We start from the raw sequence: 21,536 nt of genomic DNA on the forward strand, positions 1-21,536 counted from the left end.
GGTGTCTTCAAGAGGTCCCTTTCAACCCCAACCATTCTCTGATTCTGGGAATATAAATCTATGTTCATCTCTTACAGTCTGTGCCACATCTAACAGACAATGTCATATTTTTGTGTGTATGCATCCATTTTATTTCATATGTGAGATCACCTGGAAGACATTTCAATACAGATTTTTCAAACTACATAATTGATGATATTGGGTAGTACAAATTTACAACATGCAACACGTGAGAGGCATATTCCCACAACTATTGTATTGCTTTTTTATTATTTTATTGTGAACCAGTAACAGGAACTAATCAAATTATTATACTTAAAACTCTGATTTTATGTGTATTGTGCAGCTGTGACAGTATAAATACTTTCACCAACATCTAATTTTACCACCTGCGTTAATTGTCATTGGCTGAATGATTAACTGACAATATAGTCTCCTCAATTGAAATTATTTGACTTCAAAAGGGAAATACCTGCATGAGAATTGATAAAAGGCACAAAAGAAGATGTGCTACTAAGTAATTATTCCACATTGAGATGAATCTATTTTAATTAATGTATTAACAACATAGGCAAGGAAACAAAAACAAGCAGTGCTAGAATCTGTATTTAATATGTGGATCATGGCATGGAAAGCATTGCAGTTCCAATTGGTATCTTCAGCGGCAGCCCAAGGAATTCTGATAAATCAAAATAGAGGTTTTCACTTCTCAGCATGCTCCTTACCACTCTTTCCATCAAACAGAAACCACATACTTCAGTGATTAACTGAGTTATAACCCTTGGGGGCATGGACATTTATGCAGCAAGTCAGGAACTAAAATAGAAACAACACCTTGGAGGCATTTACATGTAGTTCAAAAGTGTTATTTTGCCAAAAGAAGAAGCACTGCAAATTTAAGCATTTACTATATAGAGGGTAATTTGATTGCTGTTGCTTGTCAAAGCATCTTGCAGAAACACAGCATTGCCCCTAAGAAGTCTGTGTGCAAAGTCATGCACTGAAAGAATGAAAATTATATAGGTTACCACCTTAAACCAGTCCTTTGTTCCTCTATGTTATGACAGAGCACCTTATCCCTATAGATAAGATTATCTTATCCCTATAGAAGACTTTCACATCCAGACTGCAGTTGAAGTTCACCACTGGGCATCACAGTCTGTGGCTGCGAGGTTGCAAACTGATTTCAGGCTCAAAACTTCTCAGAATTCAAGAGTATTTCCTTATGGGCTTTCACTACAGTATCTAAGCTGTAGAGTTAGACCCGGCCAAAAATGAGCAGGTATAAGCTGTCATTACAGTTCCCATAGCCTTAGCAGAAATATTCTCCTGCAGTTCTGTATGTGATTGAATGGGGCCCCTGATGATTATGGCACACGCTGTACTTATACAACACACACCTGTTATAACTTCATGCTGACATATATCCGAACAATTTTCTATTTTTTATAAACATACAGAGGTACTCCAGAAACCTGTTCCATTACACAACTGTGCCACTACAAATTAAATTTCCTACTTCTGTATTACATCTGTGCTCTGGTAGCAAGTGACTGCTCATCAAACTACTACATTCTGACATTTTGTACTGCACACTGCTACCAAAAAGCACCAGCTTGAATCCTTACCCAGAAACCTGAACAGCCAATTGCTGCAACAGGGCAGCGAGATGAACAAGCCTTCCCCATGCAGCAGCACGTTCCCTGGCTTTCCTAAATCCAACTTAATGCAGACACAAGGAAAATGGTGCTAAAAGAGAGCAGAGCTGAAATAACCTGTAACCCTCTGAAATCCAATCCTCCTGTTGCACTTGCAACCCTGTGATGAAGGGGTCATTAATATCCTCCTCTCCACGGTACACAGCAACCATGGCTCAACCTCAGCTTTGCAGTCCAACTCCTTTGGCAAGCCTGGAAGCCTGTGTCTTTCTCCAGGATTTCCTATGCCCACCCCAGCCCCAAGGAAAGGCACCACACAGTCACAATACCTGGGCTGTTCTCCAGCCAGCTTACCCAGAGATGGTAGCAGTGAGCTCATCACACCCAGGACTTTCAGCCTAAGGTTTACTTTTCAGTCTCACAGGCTTTCTCTGGCATATGTACAAAATGTTTGCCACACCATCTGCTCATCTATGATATAAGCAGGGTCAGCACTATGTTACATCAAAGTAATTTACACCTATTCACGCTGACTTACCGATAAATAAAATATCAGTACTAAGATGAAACCATGTACAGGCTTCCTGAGGTGTGCAAGCATTAGTGACAGACTTCCCTAGCTATACTCTATGCATAACCACCAAGCACCTCATGTAATACAAGAACCTACCACTGCTCCAGCTACCACTGAATGATCACACTTAAGCCTAGTTGCACTGCACAGCAATCCTGGCTTTAAGGGCTCAGCTCCACAGCCTTCTAACAGGCCGGTATTTTACTTAAAAAAATAAAAATAATGTGTTTTATAAAACTTAAGCTTTAAAATTCCTTTTCCTTGCAAAATTTCAAGATTTACCACAATGTCCCAGCCTATTAATGTTACTTTCAGACTGGCCCTGTCATCTCCCTTTGGTGACATTCACTGGGTGTATTTAGATATTTAGCTGGGGCTCCTGCATGATACGCTCTTGTGTTTGCTTCTGAAGGATGCCTGCCTCAGTACGGTACAAAAGAAAGAAGCCGATGGGGAGTCAAGAGAGCGAGCTGCATTAATGCAGGAAAATAAAAGGTCAGAGAACTCAAGGAGGGACTAAAAAAGGGAACAGGAGGAGAGGGAAATTCATTCTGAGGGAGAATTGACTCGGCTATTTAAATTTCATAGGAAGTTAAGACTTTTCTCTCCACATTAAAAGATTTCTTCAATACAACAGTACTGCTAAAATGATTTCCTTTCAACAAATGTAGTATTATAAAAAATTGAAATTAAACACACCAAGTCATTATGTCATAATGCAAAACATCGCATTGTGCTGAAATATTTCATTTCCCCCTACTACTACTACATAGGAAAATATTATAAACTGAAGTCATGCATAATTGAAATGTAAAATATTTTAATTATAGATAAAATTGATGTATTCTAGCACTTTTAGGGTTTTTCCTGTTTTTATCTGTAACAATTTCTCATATAAAATTGCAAATGTAACACATCATATCGATCATATTACTGACTAAGGACGAGCACTTGCTTAAAATACAGTTTGCTTATATTCATAAAACGTTTAAAACAAAAGTGCTGACAGACCCTCAACAACAATATTTCCCCTAAACACCTTGCATATAAATTCATCTTGTTTAATAAGAATGTCATCTAATAAGCAGGTCAGAAGAGAACTGCAAAGCAAACAGGGTAGTTCTGCCACTGCAACTACTCCCCAGACAATACTCTCATCGCATACGAGATAACTATTATGCTATACACATGTTTATTACAGAATAAGTCATTTTAATTGTGCATTTTCCAGATAGCGCATACTGCTGTAATTTCTCCTTTAAAAATAAATTTGGCTGTTAAAGCTATACTCCTGGATGTGAACACTGTATTCCCCTGGACTGTCTAAAAATGGAATCTTCCTCATTTCCACATCTGTGATTAGCATAGCAAAATAAACCTGTATATGTGTGGGAGAAAGGAAGAAGGATCAGAACTGGCCAAAAGGGACATCATGATTCACAGACATTATCAGTAATTAAGAGGTTTGGTCCAAATTATGTTCCCAAATCACATTCAACAAAAGTCATTTCATGAGGGTTTTAGTTTGGTGTGTGTGTGTGTGTAAACGTCACTTCTGGTGAAAGGGCTTGGAGAAATATCCACAGGGCTGCATTAGGCTCATGCTATGGGCACACCCCCAGTCAGAGGAGGATTTCACAAAGCCTGGCAGGAATCACCCATGGTTAGGAGACGCCTCGCTCCAGCAGCACGGTCACAGCACAAGGGAACCCCACTGCCCGAATCCATGCTTTCAGCCACCATATACAACCAGTGCATACCCTGTTCTACCTGGCAGTCAGATTATTTTACCCTGAAGTGGGCTCTGAGCCTGGGCCTCTACCAGGTCAGGAGAAGAACAGTAAAATAGTTTGGGTTGGAAGGGTTAAAGACCATCTAATTCCAACCCCTGCAATGGGCAGGGCCCCCTCCCAGCAGCCCAGGCTGCCCCCAGCCCCATCCAGCCTGGCCTTGGGCACTGCCAGGGATGGGGCAGCCACAGCTCCTCTGGGCAGCCTGGGATAGGGCCTCACCTGCTTCATAGCAAAGAGCTTCCTCCTAATGTCTAATCTATATCTTTCAGTTTAAGTCATTCTCCCTGGTCCTATCACTATATTCCCTGATAAAGTGTCCTTCCCCAGCTTTCCTGTAGCTCCCTTTATGCCCTGGCAGGCCTCTGTAAGTTCACCCTGAGGCCTTCTCTTCTCCAGTCTGAACAACCCCAACTCCCTCAGGATGTCTTCATAGCAGAGATGCTCCAGCCCTCTGAGCATCCTAGTGGCCCTCCTCTGGACCCACTCCAACAGGTCCCTGTCCTTCTTGTGCTGAGGGCCCCAGAGCTGAACACAGGACTCCAGGTGGGGTCTCAGGAGAACCTTCCCTGACACTATTTTGCTGAGTAGGAGTGAAGATGGGGACGCTGCACTTCTGCTTCTGAATTTTCTGATCATTGGAGAAAATACCCTTACTGGGTAGGAAACTGCATAATGGACTGGATACACTCTAATTCAGGTTTAAATGCCAATATCATCTTAGCTTACAGACTTTTGAGGTTAGGATATAGGACATGCTTGCAATGTAGCCTCTGGCACACCACTTTCCATTTGCACAAAGGTCACATGCAAACTGTGTCTGGTCAACATTGACAAGCCTCTGGCCAAGCAGAATACATAATGCATTGCAATAGATCAATCTTATTCCGCCTTCTCTCTTTTCAGTCCAAGAACTGAAAACCTGGGTGAACATCTTCCTCCCTCTTGCCACCCTGCCAGCAGTTCTAAGCGGCAGAGGAGACACTGGTTCTGGAATACACCCAGGTCTTCCCAATGCCAACAAGAAGATTACTTCAGCTGGACCCAGGGTATTCCTGGCATGAAAGCAGAGGTACATGCCAAGGACAAGACATTTCTATAAGGAACACCTAGCTCAGCAACCAGCCCTTTCCATACTGATGGAAAGGAAGAGTATCAGGGCACTAGAGACCTCTGGCAACACTGCATATCCCTAATGACCACAAAATCTGGGCTCCACTACCAGCTTCAGCAGCCTCTTTTCACAGAAGGCCCATCACATCTGACAAATAAGCAAAGCAAATACAGCCTCACAGGCAGCCTGCCAGCTCTCCATCCCAACACTCACCAGGCTTCCCCAACCATGACGGACACAACCCTCATGGGGGTCTTAGTAGAAAGGTGAGCCCACATTATCCTTCTTGGCATCAGATCCTGACACACTGAGCCCAGACAATCTATCCACACTGCTCAGAGAACAGCAAGTGCTATTTACACATCAGCAGTATATATGACCAGAGAAAGGAAGGGAGAAAGGCAGACTTATGCGAATGGCCAGACTGTCTGCTTGTGCTCATGAAGACACCAAAGATAGTAGGGAGGGAGTGTCTGGAAGCTGGAAAGCACAGCTAAGAGTCTCAAAGGGGGCTTACAATTGGGAAAGGAGATACTGGCCACAACAGCACAAAGACTGACCTGCATGAGCTGCATCTGCTGAGGCCATGCCTGAGTCAATATTTTATTATCATTCACAGTAACAGCATAAGAGTTTTCAAAACTTATATACATTATGTCACAGGTATGCAAAACACAAACATCATTTTAAACTCCTTTCATGTAGCAGGAGAACATCTCAATACAAATTTTGTTCAAGGCTACATATCACATTTGATCGTGTTTATGTTGCTTACAGGTAGGTACATGTGAACTGTTTTTGTAAGACCGGTGGCACGTCACAAAAAAAAAAAAAAAAAAAAAAAAAAAAAAAAAAAAACTGCATTTCAACATCTTACTGATAAGACATTAGAAAATTAATAAACATTTTCCTGACAGAACAGTGGTCTTACTAAGAGAACACTTACTATGATAAAATGGTAATGATAAATGATAAAATATCAGTCACTGCTGCCACTTGCAGCTGACAATGAATCATTCTAAACAGCAAAGATTTGCAAAGTTCAAAGTGTTCGTGTACGTACTGGAAAACTTTGCCATCTGAATTACTTCTATAAATCTTAATATTTCTTTTCTTTTTTTCTCTTTTGTATCTGCCAGCTCTATCAAATTCTCTGAATTTTCTGCAGCTATGAAATTCCTTGCCACCTCTATTATCTGTTTCCAAAAAGCAGTCCTGAATCCATCAGACTTCCACATCCCATTGTGTTACTGCACACCGATTTCAATGATTCTCTTTCATTCTCTGACAACTAATTTCAGAAGGAAAAGGTACACGGTTGAATATAAGGCAAATTAACTAGTATTTCTAGTTCCCTCAGACTGAGCTCAGACATGACAATTTCATTGGATTTCCTTTGTATCATACACAATGCTGCTGTATCTTATAATTCATTTATCTCACATGAACACAAAAAGAACATACATAAAGTATTTGAAATCCAGTACCAAAAGCTACTTTCTAAGCCATGTTTTTGTTACTCAGGCTCACCTGAGTAACAGGTGGTTTTAAGAGACTAAACTTAGCATACTGAATTCACCTCTAATGTTCTTGCTTACCATCTTCACATTGTCTGCCACTGAAATAATGATGGAAATAGGAAGAAGGTTATTAGATAGTTCTGGAGCAGAACATGGCATCTGGCTTTATCTATTCATTAGGAATTGCCCTGTAATATAGATAGAGTTGCCGCTACGGCATCCATCCACAGTTCAACACATTGCATTGGCATCAACTCCTGACAGAGCATGCTGCTGCTTAAGTAATGATTTTTTATTTTTTTTTTTTCCAGAATCACTGATTCCATTGCTCCACTTATGCTGCCCTTTGCAGTAGCTTCTATCACAGCCCCGACATCACAGGGCTGTAAAGCGAGCCTGTCCAGCTGACAGCTCTGCACCACCAGCACCTCAGCATCCCAGCAACTGCATGAACGAAACAAACACTAATAGGATTTAGAGATTAGCTAATTCATCCAGTTACTGCTGAACCACTGCTGGTTAGGGCAAGGTGGTAACATGCTAAACCTGTTTAAGCAGGCACAGTGATTAACAGAGGTAGCCAGGCATTTTAACCCACTGTGCCTGCTTTATTCAGGCACTGGTGACAAACTCAACTACTCAGAAACATCAGGTGAGGGTTATTAAAATATATTAAAAAAAAAAAAAAAAAACACATATCAGCCCAGTAAAGAACACCTGCAGACCAAAAGGGATGTCCACACAGGTGTTGCATCTTACAGCCCTTTTTGACACATTCTCTCATAAACTCACTTCAGACCAAATGAATTTAGTTTACTGTTTTTTTCATGCTTCATATTCTCTGAGATTAAGATCATCAGACATCCAAAAAAAAGATTCAGAAAAATAATCCTTCTTCCCCTTATGTCTCTCCATCCTGGATATGACCTTCCAGAGCTCTGGCACTGAAGCTAACCTCACTGCTCAAGTAAACCAAGACTTTTAGCCTCTTCCTTATACAAGCACCCCGGATGCAAACAAGCTGATAATTACTCATGGAATAAGTTACAGAGTCGTTAATTTTATCCTTTCCCAAGAGCATTGCAATCCCCTCCCCACCCCCCAGCATTTCCCATTTTAAGAATAAGTATTATTTTGAAAATATAAAGTCATATTCTATATAAACTACTATAGATTGATTCAAATAGTACAAAAATCAAAGAATGCCTACAGAAAATAGTATGTATTTAGAAATAACATGTAAATTCCATTAATTTAGTTTCATTAACTAATAACTTTTACTAACAATTTAGATGAGAAATCAGTGAGTTGTACTTTTACTAAAACATTACACATCTCTTAGTCATACATAAACTTTTAGAAACTGCTGAACTACAAATATACTCTGACTCCTGACTCTGCTAGAAAACATCACTGTAGGACGTGTGGATGACTCCTGTGAACCTAAAGAACAAATATTTGAGATGAATATTAATTTTGGTTAGCCACAGCTTGGGGAATGGAAGATGCGGTATAAGGGGTGTCAATAGAAACAACGTCCATGGTTTCTATGGAGGTACCTGGCAGACTAAGCTATTTCTGTGCTTTTGACCCAACTGGCTGCTGCGAGAGATGATAGACAAGCTATTCCAAGAGCCAAGAGAAATGAATTATTTACCCAATAAGGTGAACCCCCACCTTCCACCGTCTGCTGCTACCTTTGTGAATCCCTCACTTCCTTCTCCCTCTCTTACACTTATTTGGGTCCCTCTCTAGTCTGCAGTCCTGAGGCATCTCCCCATGCAGTATCCTTTCAGTATTCCCATACTCAATTTGAAAAAAAGAATTACAGAATGGCTTGGGTTGGAAGGGACCTTAAAGACCATCTAGTCTCAACCTTCTGCCATGGGCAGGGACACCTCACACTCGGCCTCATCCAGCCTGGCCTTAAACACCTCCATAGCTAGGGCATCCACAGCTTCACCTCTTCCAGTGTCTCTGAGTGAAGAATTTCCTCCTAACCTCTAATCTGAATCTCCCCTCTTTTAGTTTAGAACCATATAATTGCATTCCCTTCGCATTCCAGAACATCTCAGGCCACATCAAGGAGAAAAGGTGTCAGGTCACAGACTCTGCTCTGATACCATGAGGACAGCGTGGCAGGACTTGGAGAAACAACAATGAGTCAAGGAGGTCTGGAGAACAGTTTTCTGAAGTCCAGATGAAAAAAAGAGCATGCTGCTGGCTTTGGGGACCCTATCCCATCCCCTTCCCCCCTCCTCCCCCCCCCAAAGCTGCTGCAAGGAACAGTTCAAGTCACAATATCCCATTGCTATCTTATTAATCTTCTAGAATCAGCTGTATTTGTTCACCACTGCTTTGGTTGGCACGGACATGAACAGCAAACCATGAAATCATGAGTAGATAAACCCCTACTCTGATTCTCTTCCACCTTCCATAAAAATGGCTGCTAATTAGTACTATTCACCATTTCTTCAAGTGCAGTGGTGTAAGACGTTTCCAAGACTCCTCTCTGTGAGCTGTTCATCTCCCAACACCCAGACACCTCTGCAGAGCACGGGTTCACCCAGCGCACACATGGGCACAGCCGGTAAACAAGTAGAAATCAATCAATCTTTTCCCCCATAAAATTTTTGCCACTTGATCTGCAGCATCTCCCACACTGATATTGTGGATGATTCGGTTTCATCTTGATTACGACCAGCAATAAAATTTTTCATATTCTCATTTTATTCAAGCCAAAGGACAACCCTGCTGCAGTGACATATGGCTCTGCTCCTCCGCGAATATGTTAGACTGCCTACAAAATCTCCTTGTCTAGCAAAGGATAATGGTTTTTAAAATCAATGACCTGCATTAATTTGTGTTTTCCATCGAGAAAACCTCACATATCATCATAATCATCTTTCTATACAAGAGATAAATGAGATTTCTCACATTGTTTGCATTATTTCTTCCCTTAATGGAGTGGTTTTAGACTATGTCATTGATTAGATAGCTGTAACGTGTGTTTTTTTCAGAAAAAAAAAGTCAGCTTGGGGTTGAAAGACTGCAGAAGAATTCCTGGTATAAAACTAACACATAGCTGAAATAACATAATGAACAGCCTAGGGGATATGGATTAAGTATGGGAAGTTTTACATCAGCTTGAAAACAAGAAGCAGTTCATAACTGATTAGTAATGTGCGATTTTCAGCCTTCGGGGATTTGGTATTGTCTCTGGATTTTATTTTATTCTTACTTTTTAATCCAAACACCTTTTCTATAGGATACATACATGTACAGCCATCCAGGTAAGTGTCCCAAACTCCATGCAACAGGATCAAAACAGCTCCTGCTCTTCTGGCTGCATGCTTCCTCACTGTGTTATTTACTGAAAGATGACCAGCTACTGTACCAAGGGTGGAGATTACCCCAGGTCACTCCCCTGGTGAGCAAAAATTAACATTTCCATCTCTGAGAGACAGGGACCCAAAACCAAGATCCCCCATGCTCTTGCAAGAGACCTTTATGAATGGCTCCTTTTAAGTGTTCCTTCATGAATGGATCTGTATTTTCACGTGGTTAGGAAGTAGCTCTCTGATGAAGATGTATGTTCACATAACAAGAGCTGCTGCTCCATGAAATTGTAACACCTGATGTTACAAGCACCAGTTCATTAAAAACAGGCATGAAAAGGTAAAAAGAATTTATGACTCCTCCTCTTTTTCAATCTAAAACTACACTTCTGAAAGCAGCTGATTACAGACCAAGAAAATTCTGTTTATTTATTCTGTTTTTAACGAAATGTCTTCTGTCTGTGCCAACAATTTTTTAATAGTAAATAGGATGTAAACTGCATGACATACAGGAGCAGATTTTGTTTAGCAAATTCTTAATGTCATTGTCATGGTTTCTAAAAAGGCAGCTTGTAATGACACTGAAATTTGCACTTACTGCAGCTTAATTAACAAACGCCCATTTCCCGTTTATATCTCATGTAGAGACTTTCAAATTAAAAAGGGAAATATTTACTCATGGACTACTGTATGCAGATAAAGTGTATGATGAAAAACACTTTACCCTGGAACTCTGAACTACCATTTCCTTTGGTCTGTGATGCAATATTGTAAATCAATACTAAAATACATTTTTAAATAAAAATCTTGAAATAAACAAATTCCCATCTTGCCTGACTAGTGAAAATCCAGGAGGATCTAAGATCTGGTCTTCAACAGACCAACAGGTACAGAATTGTAATTTTTGGACAACTAACATCAAGTGCTAATCAAGCACAGGAATAGCTAATATTATAGCCATAAACATAAAAAGTAAAAAAACAAGAATGATTGAACAAAAGCAGAAGTGTATGAAACATAACTGGGAAAAAAAAAATCATAAGGTATTATTTGACCACGCTGATCTGCATTTATGGGTTACTTGTTTAAGCAACATGGGATGGAACCACTACAATTACTTCACAAGACATTGCAGCCCTGAGAAAGTATGGCATCTCCAGAGTTCACAGTCTCAGTCAAAATATGTTGGCCAATTCATGCTCTGGGATAGAAAAAGTGTGTTTGTTTTTGTTTGGTTGTTGTTTTTTTTTTTTTTTCTTTTGTTGTTGTTCTGGTTGATTTGGTTCTCAGATTCTTTCTGCAGATTGTTTGAAGCTGCAGATGCCTTGCATTCTAAAATACGATGTTAACCTCTCTTCCAGTCATAAATTATTTTCAATTACTATGTCAATGCTAAACTATAAATTAAAACCTGTAAATCTTTTTTTGCATCATTTGTGGAGGATAATTTTTAATGACATGCCAAGCATCATTACCAATGACCTAAATCCTTAGGAAAAAAAAAAAAAAAAAAAAAAACTTTGGGGGGCTATTATAAATCTCTTAAATAAGTTGAAATAAAGCCCAACAAGAAGGAGTGACTTCTAACTCACAACACATTAAATCTAGGGAAGTGAAATGGGCTCCAAATGGCTGATTACCTTTTCAGTGAGCACGGATTTATAATTTGTACTGCAATGTTAAACAGGCCCATCAACACTTTGCCAATGAGCACTCTACCCTTCTGTGACCGCAGTGCTGAAACGGGTTCTTTACTACCAAAACATGTTTCAGAGATTTTCATTTCTTCATTCATAACAATTTTCCGAGTCAAGTGTTTGTATGAGTAAGCTCTAACAGAGGAGGAAGATTACCAGTTGGGATTCCAAGGCAAAGGTGATGACAGTACTGACCAGTAACTGATCTACTAATAGAAAATAAAATCTTACTGTTAGACTCAACTTCAAAAAAATTTTTAACAAAACCATTAAGTGGAACTTTGGTATCCAAAGTTAAATTTGCCATAATGAAACCAAAGTGAAAAATAAAAAAAATATTAATAATTCAGGACACAGGATAGGATTGATATTTCTTAAATGTATATCAGCATCATATTATATTAGTGGCCCATTTTTATTCAACCAATTTTCACAGAACTTGTTGAAATCAGAAAAAAAAAATGGGTTAAAAAAAATAAGAGATTACTTTCTTTAAGAATCAAACATTTAGAACACATTCATCAAAGAAAAATAGGAACTTTCTTGCATAAGTCTAGTAAATCTTTACATCTGGAACTGTGAAGGTAAGGGAACATTTTAAGAGATGAAATCATATTACTACTAGGTGACTATTACAAAGCAAATGCGCTTTCCAAACTCTAATGTCATCACAGACACCAGAAACAGGTAAGTTTATTACTTGAAGTGAGAAAATTTAAAAATCAAAACAAGCAGAAAACATCTTTTGGAGGTGAATTAATTTAGTTTTGCAAATCTGCAAAGTTAAGCTACTTCTTCCACTGTGATTGTGTATTACAGTTCATTATTTCTAAGTGTCCAATAAAATATGAAACTGTTGGCAAGCCTGCTGTCCAAATGTCCATTTACCTACCTGTCAATCTACCCCAATAGCTTTTTCATCCAAATTTCAGAGAAACAGAGATACAGCAGCAAGACAGAATCAAGAAAAAGAACTATATTACAAAGAAAGAAACTGAAACCTTACTTCAGATTTTACCTCCACCCTCAATTCCACCACCACCGCACATCAGCACATAATAAAGTTTTTGGATGGATAATTCACCTCTCATCTATTCTAAAGTTCAGAGAGAAAAGATCAATTACAGGTAACAGACCGAGAAAGATAGCAAAAGAGATTCTTACCATTGAAAACTGCAGTGTGCGCAACTGCTCACAATCATGCCTATCCTGCTACTTCCAGAAAACAACTATAATGGTACAGTCTCATAATCTCACAACGAGTCAATGAGATGATGAATTTGAAGGCTAAATAAAAGTATTTAAAGGACTAAAAATAAATAGAATAGATTAAGTTAGGAGTTTCGCTATAAAAATAGTGCAAGCTTGGTAGCTATATAAGTATTAGATCCATTACACTAAGAAAAATAGATAATTTCATCTTGATAGACACCTTCCCTTTGAAGCGTTTACAGTCCAAAGTGTAGGCAATGACCTGCAGTTCTTTGCAGCTAAATGTTGTATTCCGTGCTACCTCCCCCTTAACACCCACTGCTTTTACCAACCTTCTTAAATCATGCTGATCCTACCTGAGAGCCAATACAGGAACGTGCTGATGCAGCAGCTAAAGCAACCAAGTATTTCTCAACTTATGCACAGCAGCAGCCAAAGTTATTTAAGTAACGGACTACAATGCAACAAATAGTTTGGGAACATAAAATATATTTATTATTCTTTCTACCTCTAGAGCAACTTCTGTTGCTGTTGCCATGGAGGCTGCAGGGCATTAAAAAAAAAATCTGTTTAAATTAAAGGCTTTGAATGGCTTACAATGGAGTGAGACTTTTCATTAACAGGTCTTTACCTATTAATCACCAGTACTCCAATTAGTTCACTTTCAGAATGTTCCTATTTATTAAATGAGGACAGACACCATGAAAGCTTGCCACTTATTTATTACAGAGTTTTAAGCATTAGAACAAAGAGAAGGTGTATATTTTCTAGTTCTTTCTGGATGAATGATCTGCTTGGGACCCAATCCAACCCAAAATAAGGACTTCCTGTAATAGATCCACAGTTTAAGACAAACCTACATTCTTTTAAATAAAAATGAAAAATAAAAATGAATCTTCCATCTGTTTAGTTGATCTGTTCAGAACTAGCACATTTATCTAAAGCTATTTTCATATGTATTAAATTTGGTTTTCATATGCACATCAGCTTGCATCTCATATTTAGATTATTATAGATTAAAGTAATCCCCTCCTCCATAGCTCATTATGTGACATCGTGTTATTTATTATTGAATGTATTTTCACATACAAGCTATCTTCAGACCAAGGAGCCAAAAATCCATTAGTGGTTATCAAATGCTATGAAGTCTGCAACCAAAAGTGATTATTAATGCAACAGCAGTCAACCGATGCACAGTCTGGATAGGAAACAAGGAGGATTTTTGACAGAACTTCTGAAGAAATATTTATTTGGGGCAGGGGGGAGGAATAATGGCTATGACATCTTCAACATGGAGAATCTTGTAGTTGTCAAGAAACATTCAAAAGAATCCTATTCAGGAGACATTTAAGAAGTCTACAGATTTGCTTCCCACACACCCAACAACAAAACACAGTGAGTGAACAGTCAGTCATTAATGGCCTTGCAAGAACGGTATGTTTTTGAAAATATGATCTGATTCACTATCCCATATTTTAAGCATATGTACTACTAGACAGGTTTACAGAAGTTTTCAAAAAAGATACAAACCGTATGATGAAAAAGATTTTCTCAGGCAGAAAACATGTTCAAAGTTTTCTAGTCCATCTTAGTTCGGATGCTCTTGTCAATGACATTGTTAATTATCCAAGTAGCTTGATAATCAATGATAATAATTAGTCTGACTCACCCAGTTAACTACTGCTGCATTGAGACAGTATTCACTTATTGACATTCAGAAGAATAAAGGCAAAGACCACAGATTCACATCTAACAGAGATTAGGCAAAGAATACCAAAGACCAAAATAAGCAAATAGATTTGAAGTTTTGCAGATATGTTTTAAGTAGTCACCATACTAACTAGAAGACTTCTTTTTCTTCCTGGGATTAAAAAGAATAACCCTCTCATTCAAATGTGAAGTCGCCTAATAATAGCAATGTAACTGCATAGCGAATACTGCCAACTCACCAACTCCACCTCTACTTTGTTTTGTATTTCTTTTTATTATTATTCTTTATTCATAATTATATTTATGCAGGGTTTTAGTAGAGGTGAACAGTTCAAAGAAAGAAAATGCCTATTTTATTTTGTTCAGGAGCCACAATCCAAACACCTTAATCAAGAAGTAAACTGTAACTCTTCCATATGCCCCCTTGACACCAAGAAGGGAGAAAGCATGATGGACTTTCCACCGAGCCACACTGCTGCAGTGTCACTCCAAAACAGAATTCATTTTCTTTCCACCTCATTGCCAGCACATTATCCCTTGGTGTTCTCTTCTTCTCTACAGACCACACTGTCCTTTTCAGGCTTTCATGTTTCATGATTCATCAGGCACAGATTTTATTGAGACTCCCTAATGCCTTTATCAAACTGTCTGTACTTTTCTGTAGTCTCCCAGATGTCAATTTACAATTATTTTTTTGCACACACACAAAAAAAAAAAGAGTAATGAAATAGAGAACATCTCTGAACATCTCCAGTAAATGGGCCACCAGCTGCTACATAGCTTACCAAAAAGAGTTAATGAAGGGGTCTACCACATACTCATAAAAGATACATGTACAAACAGCATCTCAAATACATTTAATGAAAAAAAAAAAAAAAAAAAAAAAAAAGTAGTGGAACATACATTTTCTAAGTTACCATAGATTATATGCATCCTAGTAGAAGTTTCAAAAACCAAGGAAATAGGATGCGATTTTGTTTGCTTTTTGTTATAAAACACATACACAAATCTTGTAAAAATAAAGATTTCATATCAACTAAATTATTCAATGAATAAATACTAAATATTTTCAAGAAATAGCAAGTCAAAGAATTTCAGAACTTTGGATATGCATCCACATTATAATTCCAAATACACAAATTTGGGTAAAAGGAAGAGGTATTAGGTAAGTACATCTATTCACTGGTGACCTATGCCCTCCCCACCCTCCTCAAAAACCATGTATGGGTGGCGAGGCAGAATCTTTTACCAAATCACCATGAATTAAACACCAAACTCCGTTCCCATCCCTTACAATCATTTAAAATGGTTGAACCATTTTACTTGCAGTGCTTGCCCTTGTTTTGTGAAGCTCAGTACTGATATTTGGAGAGAGAAAATACACTATTGTAAGTCACAACACTAACTTTCCAGATGACGACACACCAATGGTCTTTCCTGAGTTGAAAGAAAAAAACAATGTCTGTTTATTGAAGTAACACTGTGCAACACTCAGCAGCACCAAGCCTTACCAGGACACAGGAACATAAAGGATTTGCGATGGCTGCTGGCAAATTTATGGGTGCACATACTTACAGACAGCAAGCCATCAGAGAAGCCTGAATGATGGCTTTGTGCCCTGCAGGAGCTCCAACTTGAGAGTCTTCACAAAAACCCACAACAGATCCTTTAGCAACAGCTGGAATCGCAGACAAGCATAGCTGCATTATCATACTAAGCTCCTTTTCCTAAGGAAAAGATCATAACTTGACCTGTCATCACTACTCCAGTTTTAATGCCAGTTGTGCTTGACACTTCTACCCCGCTATCACATAGGCAGCTATTTTAGCATCACACTGAGATAAACAGAAGACAAACAGATTGACTGGAAGATAGATGGAGCTTTTCTTCAGCATTAAAGAGAAGAAAAATAGGCACTCTGTAGCAGAAGTCATCCCTGCGCTGGCGTTCTTAACCTCATGGTAAAATTGTTATTTCTGTCCCCCCGCCCCATGATTTCACCTCAGATAGCTCAGAAATTTTCAGCAACGTTAAGAATGTTCTTGTTTGTGAAAGCTGGGCTGCGTACACTCCAAGTTTAGGAACTCAGCTGATACAATTTATTTGTGAGGCAGCAGCACAGTAGGGTGGAGGAGAGCTGAGAAAGCCTCAGATTCCTCCAGGCAACAGCTGCTGGATTATCACCAGTCATGCTCCTCGTTAGGTGCTGCAACTTAAATTCTCTTCCAGACCCAGAGGATCTCTGACACCATCTTTAATACAGGTGCCCTTAGAGCTTCGTAAGACAAGGGGAAGCAAGAGCTAATGCAAAGGGAGAAGGACTGCCCAGGCTGATGGGAAGTAAGAGTCTTCATCCCAAACAAACTGTATGCCATTGCCTTGCTCTTCACCATCATAGAATGGCTTGGGTTGGAAGGTACCTTAGAGATCATCTAGTTCCAACCCCCCTGCCATAGGCAAGGACATCACCCACTAGATCAGGTTGCTCAGGGCCTCATCCATCTTATAACATGACTGTTAAATAACCTAATGGGGGACAAGCAAGGGGATAAAATGAGCAACTTTTGATCTTGGTTTTTACTTCCACAACTGCAAGTACAGAATTATTTCAAGAGATTTGAACTCTAAGAAATGTGAATTATTTTATCAACTAAGGCATCATTTTTGCAACCAATACTTGGGAATATTTAAGTGTTGATTTGCCCTTGATTTCGGTTGAATGAACTGTGTAAATATTTCTGAACATTTGTATTTTTCAGTTTTCAGAATACTGTGGTACAATGGTAGATTTTTAAATATTATCTTTGAGTATCATACCAGATTCTGACATCCTTCCAACATACTTATATTTAAAAAAAACTCAGTGTCTGACAAAAAAAAATCCCACAGTGTCCTTAAAACAGTGTAGAGGAACCATTGAAAATAAATCATTGTATTTAATTCAATTAGTTCAGTTTTTACTCTAAACATACACATATTTCCATTTGCCTCAGATGTTATTTGTGAAGAGCCCTCACACCTTTGGAAAGCACAGACATTCTGTCTATACATAATAGAGCAGCAGTACATAGAGGTAACACTTGGCATTACTCCTCAGAAGTCTGAATTTAGTTATAACAAGCACTGTTGCTTACTGAAAAGCTTAGGCACAGATTTGTAGAGATATTTGACAAAAATTTGGTATCTTTTGTAAGAGCAGTGCCTAGCAAATGCAGATGTAGCTGGAGATACCTGTTAGCTAAACAATGCTGAGGTGCATCTCCCTCTGTAATTCTGTCCTAGTAGGCAATGATCTGGAAAACCTCAAAGCGGAACACATTAAGTTCAAGAAGCCATTTCAGGGATCCTAACTCTTCCCCTTATCATCTGTAGCACATGTTTACCATTTATGGCTCATCACCAGCACATGCAATCACTCATATTCCAAATGTTCGAGAAGCTCAATGGTTTAGGAAGAAAGGCCATTAATATTCTGAACTGTTTGGAGCCATCCAAACTTGGAAGGGCTCATGACTTTGTACTGCCATGCTTGGAAGCCTTTGACACACGTCACTAGCTTAAGTCTTTCCTAACAAGTACAGCTTGCATACATAAAGCAATATTGATTCAGCTGTGCATAACTGTTTATAAAGCCTTTCAGAGACATGGCATCTTCAAGCTTTACTGCAGACATTAGACCATGGCTTCCTAGGAGAGGTTTAGTGGCTGTCAGCAAGGCTTGACTTAATGATGCACACTATGCCAACCACTGTATTTAATTAACTTTCTTGGTTGGCCTCACAGAGCTGTTTTCTACAATCTGATCTTGTCTGCATGAACCCTGCTACAATTGTGTGCTGGAAGGAGACTTGCAGCCGCAACATTTTCATAAATAAAACTACCTCAATTTATAAAGGCTGTGCTGATAAGAAGCAAAGATATTGTGGTATTCACAAACAGATAAAACACAGCACAAAGCTTCTTTCTGAGGCAAAATATCTGGAGAGCAAGCCTAAAGGAGAAAATGCTATCCTTCTAAATGAGCAGTTCCAACAGTTTAATAAAGAGAGGATCCAGGACAATAAGGAATGGCTGTTTTGAAATGAATGCCTTTATCTACACCACATGGCATCTTTCCCAGTGGCACTACCAGAATTCAATAGTGTGGTTTCATAAGAAAGGATAAGCACTAGTCTTCACTGTGCTGCTTTCAGCAGCCTGTTTGTTTAAGACTTCCAGCTAGGAAGCCATTTAAGCTGACACTTTACATGAACTGCTTTACCTGTCACTTAAAATGCAAAATGGAACATGACTATGACATATTCCCACTTAACCAACTGCACTAGGGTTAATATATACATTTAATATATATAAGAACAGGGAGTGTTCAAGGATAAATGAGGGAGTTCTGTTTCAGAGACCATCTAGAATTCCTTCCTGATGTTTCTTTTTCTTTCCCTACAAGCACATTCTAGGCATAATGGTTAAAAAGAATGCCACATGCAACACGTGGGCTAGCTCATTTACTTAAACTTCTATCACAGGCAGTGAGATGTGTGTGAATGTGAGTGCTATAATGCTCCTTAACCACAGCTGTCACTACACCTGCCCTCACTTCATCTCTTATTCCTTATTATTTCCCCTTCTATAGATCTTGTTTAATTAAGACATTTTGTTACTTGCTGTCATTTGCATCTGTAACAGCTTATCAGCATTTACTGGGGAGCAAGCATTTCCAAATTTACAGTTGCCAGATTAGTTTCTATTAGTGTCTGCAGCTCATAAGCACATCCACCTTTCATTTCAAGTTTTTTAGCTTCACATTTTCAACCTTCAAGCATTTTGTACAGGTGAAAATATCAGTTCCTCCCACTGTAAATGAGAAGTAATGATTTACTAGAAGTGAAATAAATGACACCTAAGCCGTTTCACCCCTAAAAGCTCTAGCTTGGCAAAAAAAAAAAAAAAAAAAAAAAAAAAAAATCCAGGAAAACTCAGTCTTTTTGCTTGGCTTATCCTCATGCCATTAAAATAAACATGAAACAATATGTTCCTTTTTAACCACTTGATGAGTCAGTGCAGCTCAGGAAACTGATAAAAGGTTTATGGAAATAAATTAATATTGCATGAACACTGCTGGAGCTATTAAACAAACATAAGTGAGAACCCATCACTGAAGCCAAGAGACCTTTATATGATAAGAGAAAATTGCAGAGAAGTCAACAATCATTATTACAGCAGGTTCTTTGCCCTACAAAAATGGCATATGACCTAAACAGATGTAGTGATGCAACTGATAGAGTTGTTGTTTATACCAGATCTTACAACTGGATTAAATTGCTTTTGACAATTAAATAAGCTACTTTTAATATCCTTTTTTTTTTTATTCATACTAGTTATCACTTATTAAAAGCTTTCAGAATTAAAAAAAAAAATCTTTAAAAAGGTGGGGTGGTTTTTGTTTGTTTTGTTTTTTTTTCTTTTGAAATTGTATAACAGCATGGAACAGCTCAGTTACTGATGTTTTGGTTATTCTTTTACAAGCCTGACGCATGACTAGTACTCAAGGTCTCCAGATGATAAAACTGTATGAGATAACAACAAAGATTGTGACTGATGTTTTCAGTAAGCAAGCCCAATTTCATTTTTGAAAGCATGCTCAGTTCAGCCACCTTTGCTGGAGGCCAAGAAAAGATCAAAACTACCAGCCTTCCTGCAGGAGCCAGACTCAGACCTGCAGATCACAGATCCTTTAAACATGTTGCCTAAAAGTATGTCCTGTTTCTTACCCACATTGGCACTGTACTTAGAAATATGCACTTGTGCAACCACGAAGGAGACAAACTTTTCTGTGACCTTGCAATACACAAAGTAAGCTCTGCTCCCAAGCACAGAGACCTCCAAAGACTTAAGCTTCTGAGCTTTCAAGTCAGCAAAGTATTCTCATTTCAATATATCAGGATTTCTGATGAACTTCAGGGATGCACTTGAATGAGGAGGAGTTTGGGCAGGAAAAACTGGAAGGAATACGCAGAAGCAAACATGTTTTATCTTACATATAAGAAGTTCTGAAAGTATTTTAGTTCTTCAAAGTATGATCTTTGAAATATTGTGTTGATTTTCTCAACTATGATATATTTTTATTTGCATCAAGGACAGCATTTAAAATCTACTCTAGACACCACACATCCAATTGGGGAAGAATGAACCAAATGTTTTGCCGTAACCTTAAATACAGTGACAGAATCCCAAAATATTTTCCTTTTTTTTTAATTAAGGTCAGACATTACAACATATCATTGATTGATTGTCTTATTCATTAGTGATGTCTCTTTAAGTTACAGTTACACCAAACTAATAGTGGATCTACAGAAGGCATCCACTCTGAATTCAGAGACAGTTTCCACAGTTAAAGTTTGTACTCTAATGAAAGTCACGCTGAGTCTTTAGAAACCATGTTTCAAACTATGGAAACAGGTTTAGAGCAAGAAACTAAGAAGTAACCTTCATAGGAACATCGTTATTGAAGATTCCTGCTGTCAAAAGAAATATATATTTTTACTATCATCATCTCTTGCATAAATCTTCCATTACATATAGCTGTTGCCTATAATAAAACCCTGTTAGCCATAGCATTGGGAAGACCTCAGCTAGGTGCTTGAGATCATTGCTATCAGCAAAACACACCACTGAGGAGAACTGCCCTCCCCCCGTTGAGCACAGAAATCCTCAGTTTTAGCATAGTATAGAAACAACCTCAAATTATAATTCTGCATAAGAATTTTCTTTGAAGATGTTAACAAATCTGCTGTTTCTAACTATCAATTTTATGGTTGAGGAATTGGGAGAAAATATTTCTGTCTTTCATTCCCTCCTTTGTGTGTATTTAACTGACGATGAAAAATACTGGGAGTTTAACATCAAATTCATCTTAGATATTCATT

At 38.5% G+C, this 21,536-nt stretch overlaps 1 protein-coding gene across 3 annotated transcripts in view; it reads right to left on the reverse strand.

The window, feature by feature from the left end:
- Positions 1–21,536, reverse strand: part of PTPRN2 (protein tyrosine phosphatase receptor type N2) — a 649,793-nt gene that overhangs the window by 564,323 nt on the left and 63,934 nt on the right. The gene's annotated exons all lie outside the window — the stretch shown is intronic.

Source organism: Aythya ferina, assembly GCF_964211825.1.
Source record: "Aythya ferina genome assembly, chromosome: 2".
NCBI classification, from domain to species: domain Eukaryota; kingdom Metazoa; phylum Chordata; class Aves; order Anseriformes; family Anatidae; genus Aythya; species Aythya ferina.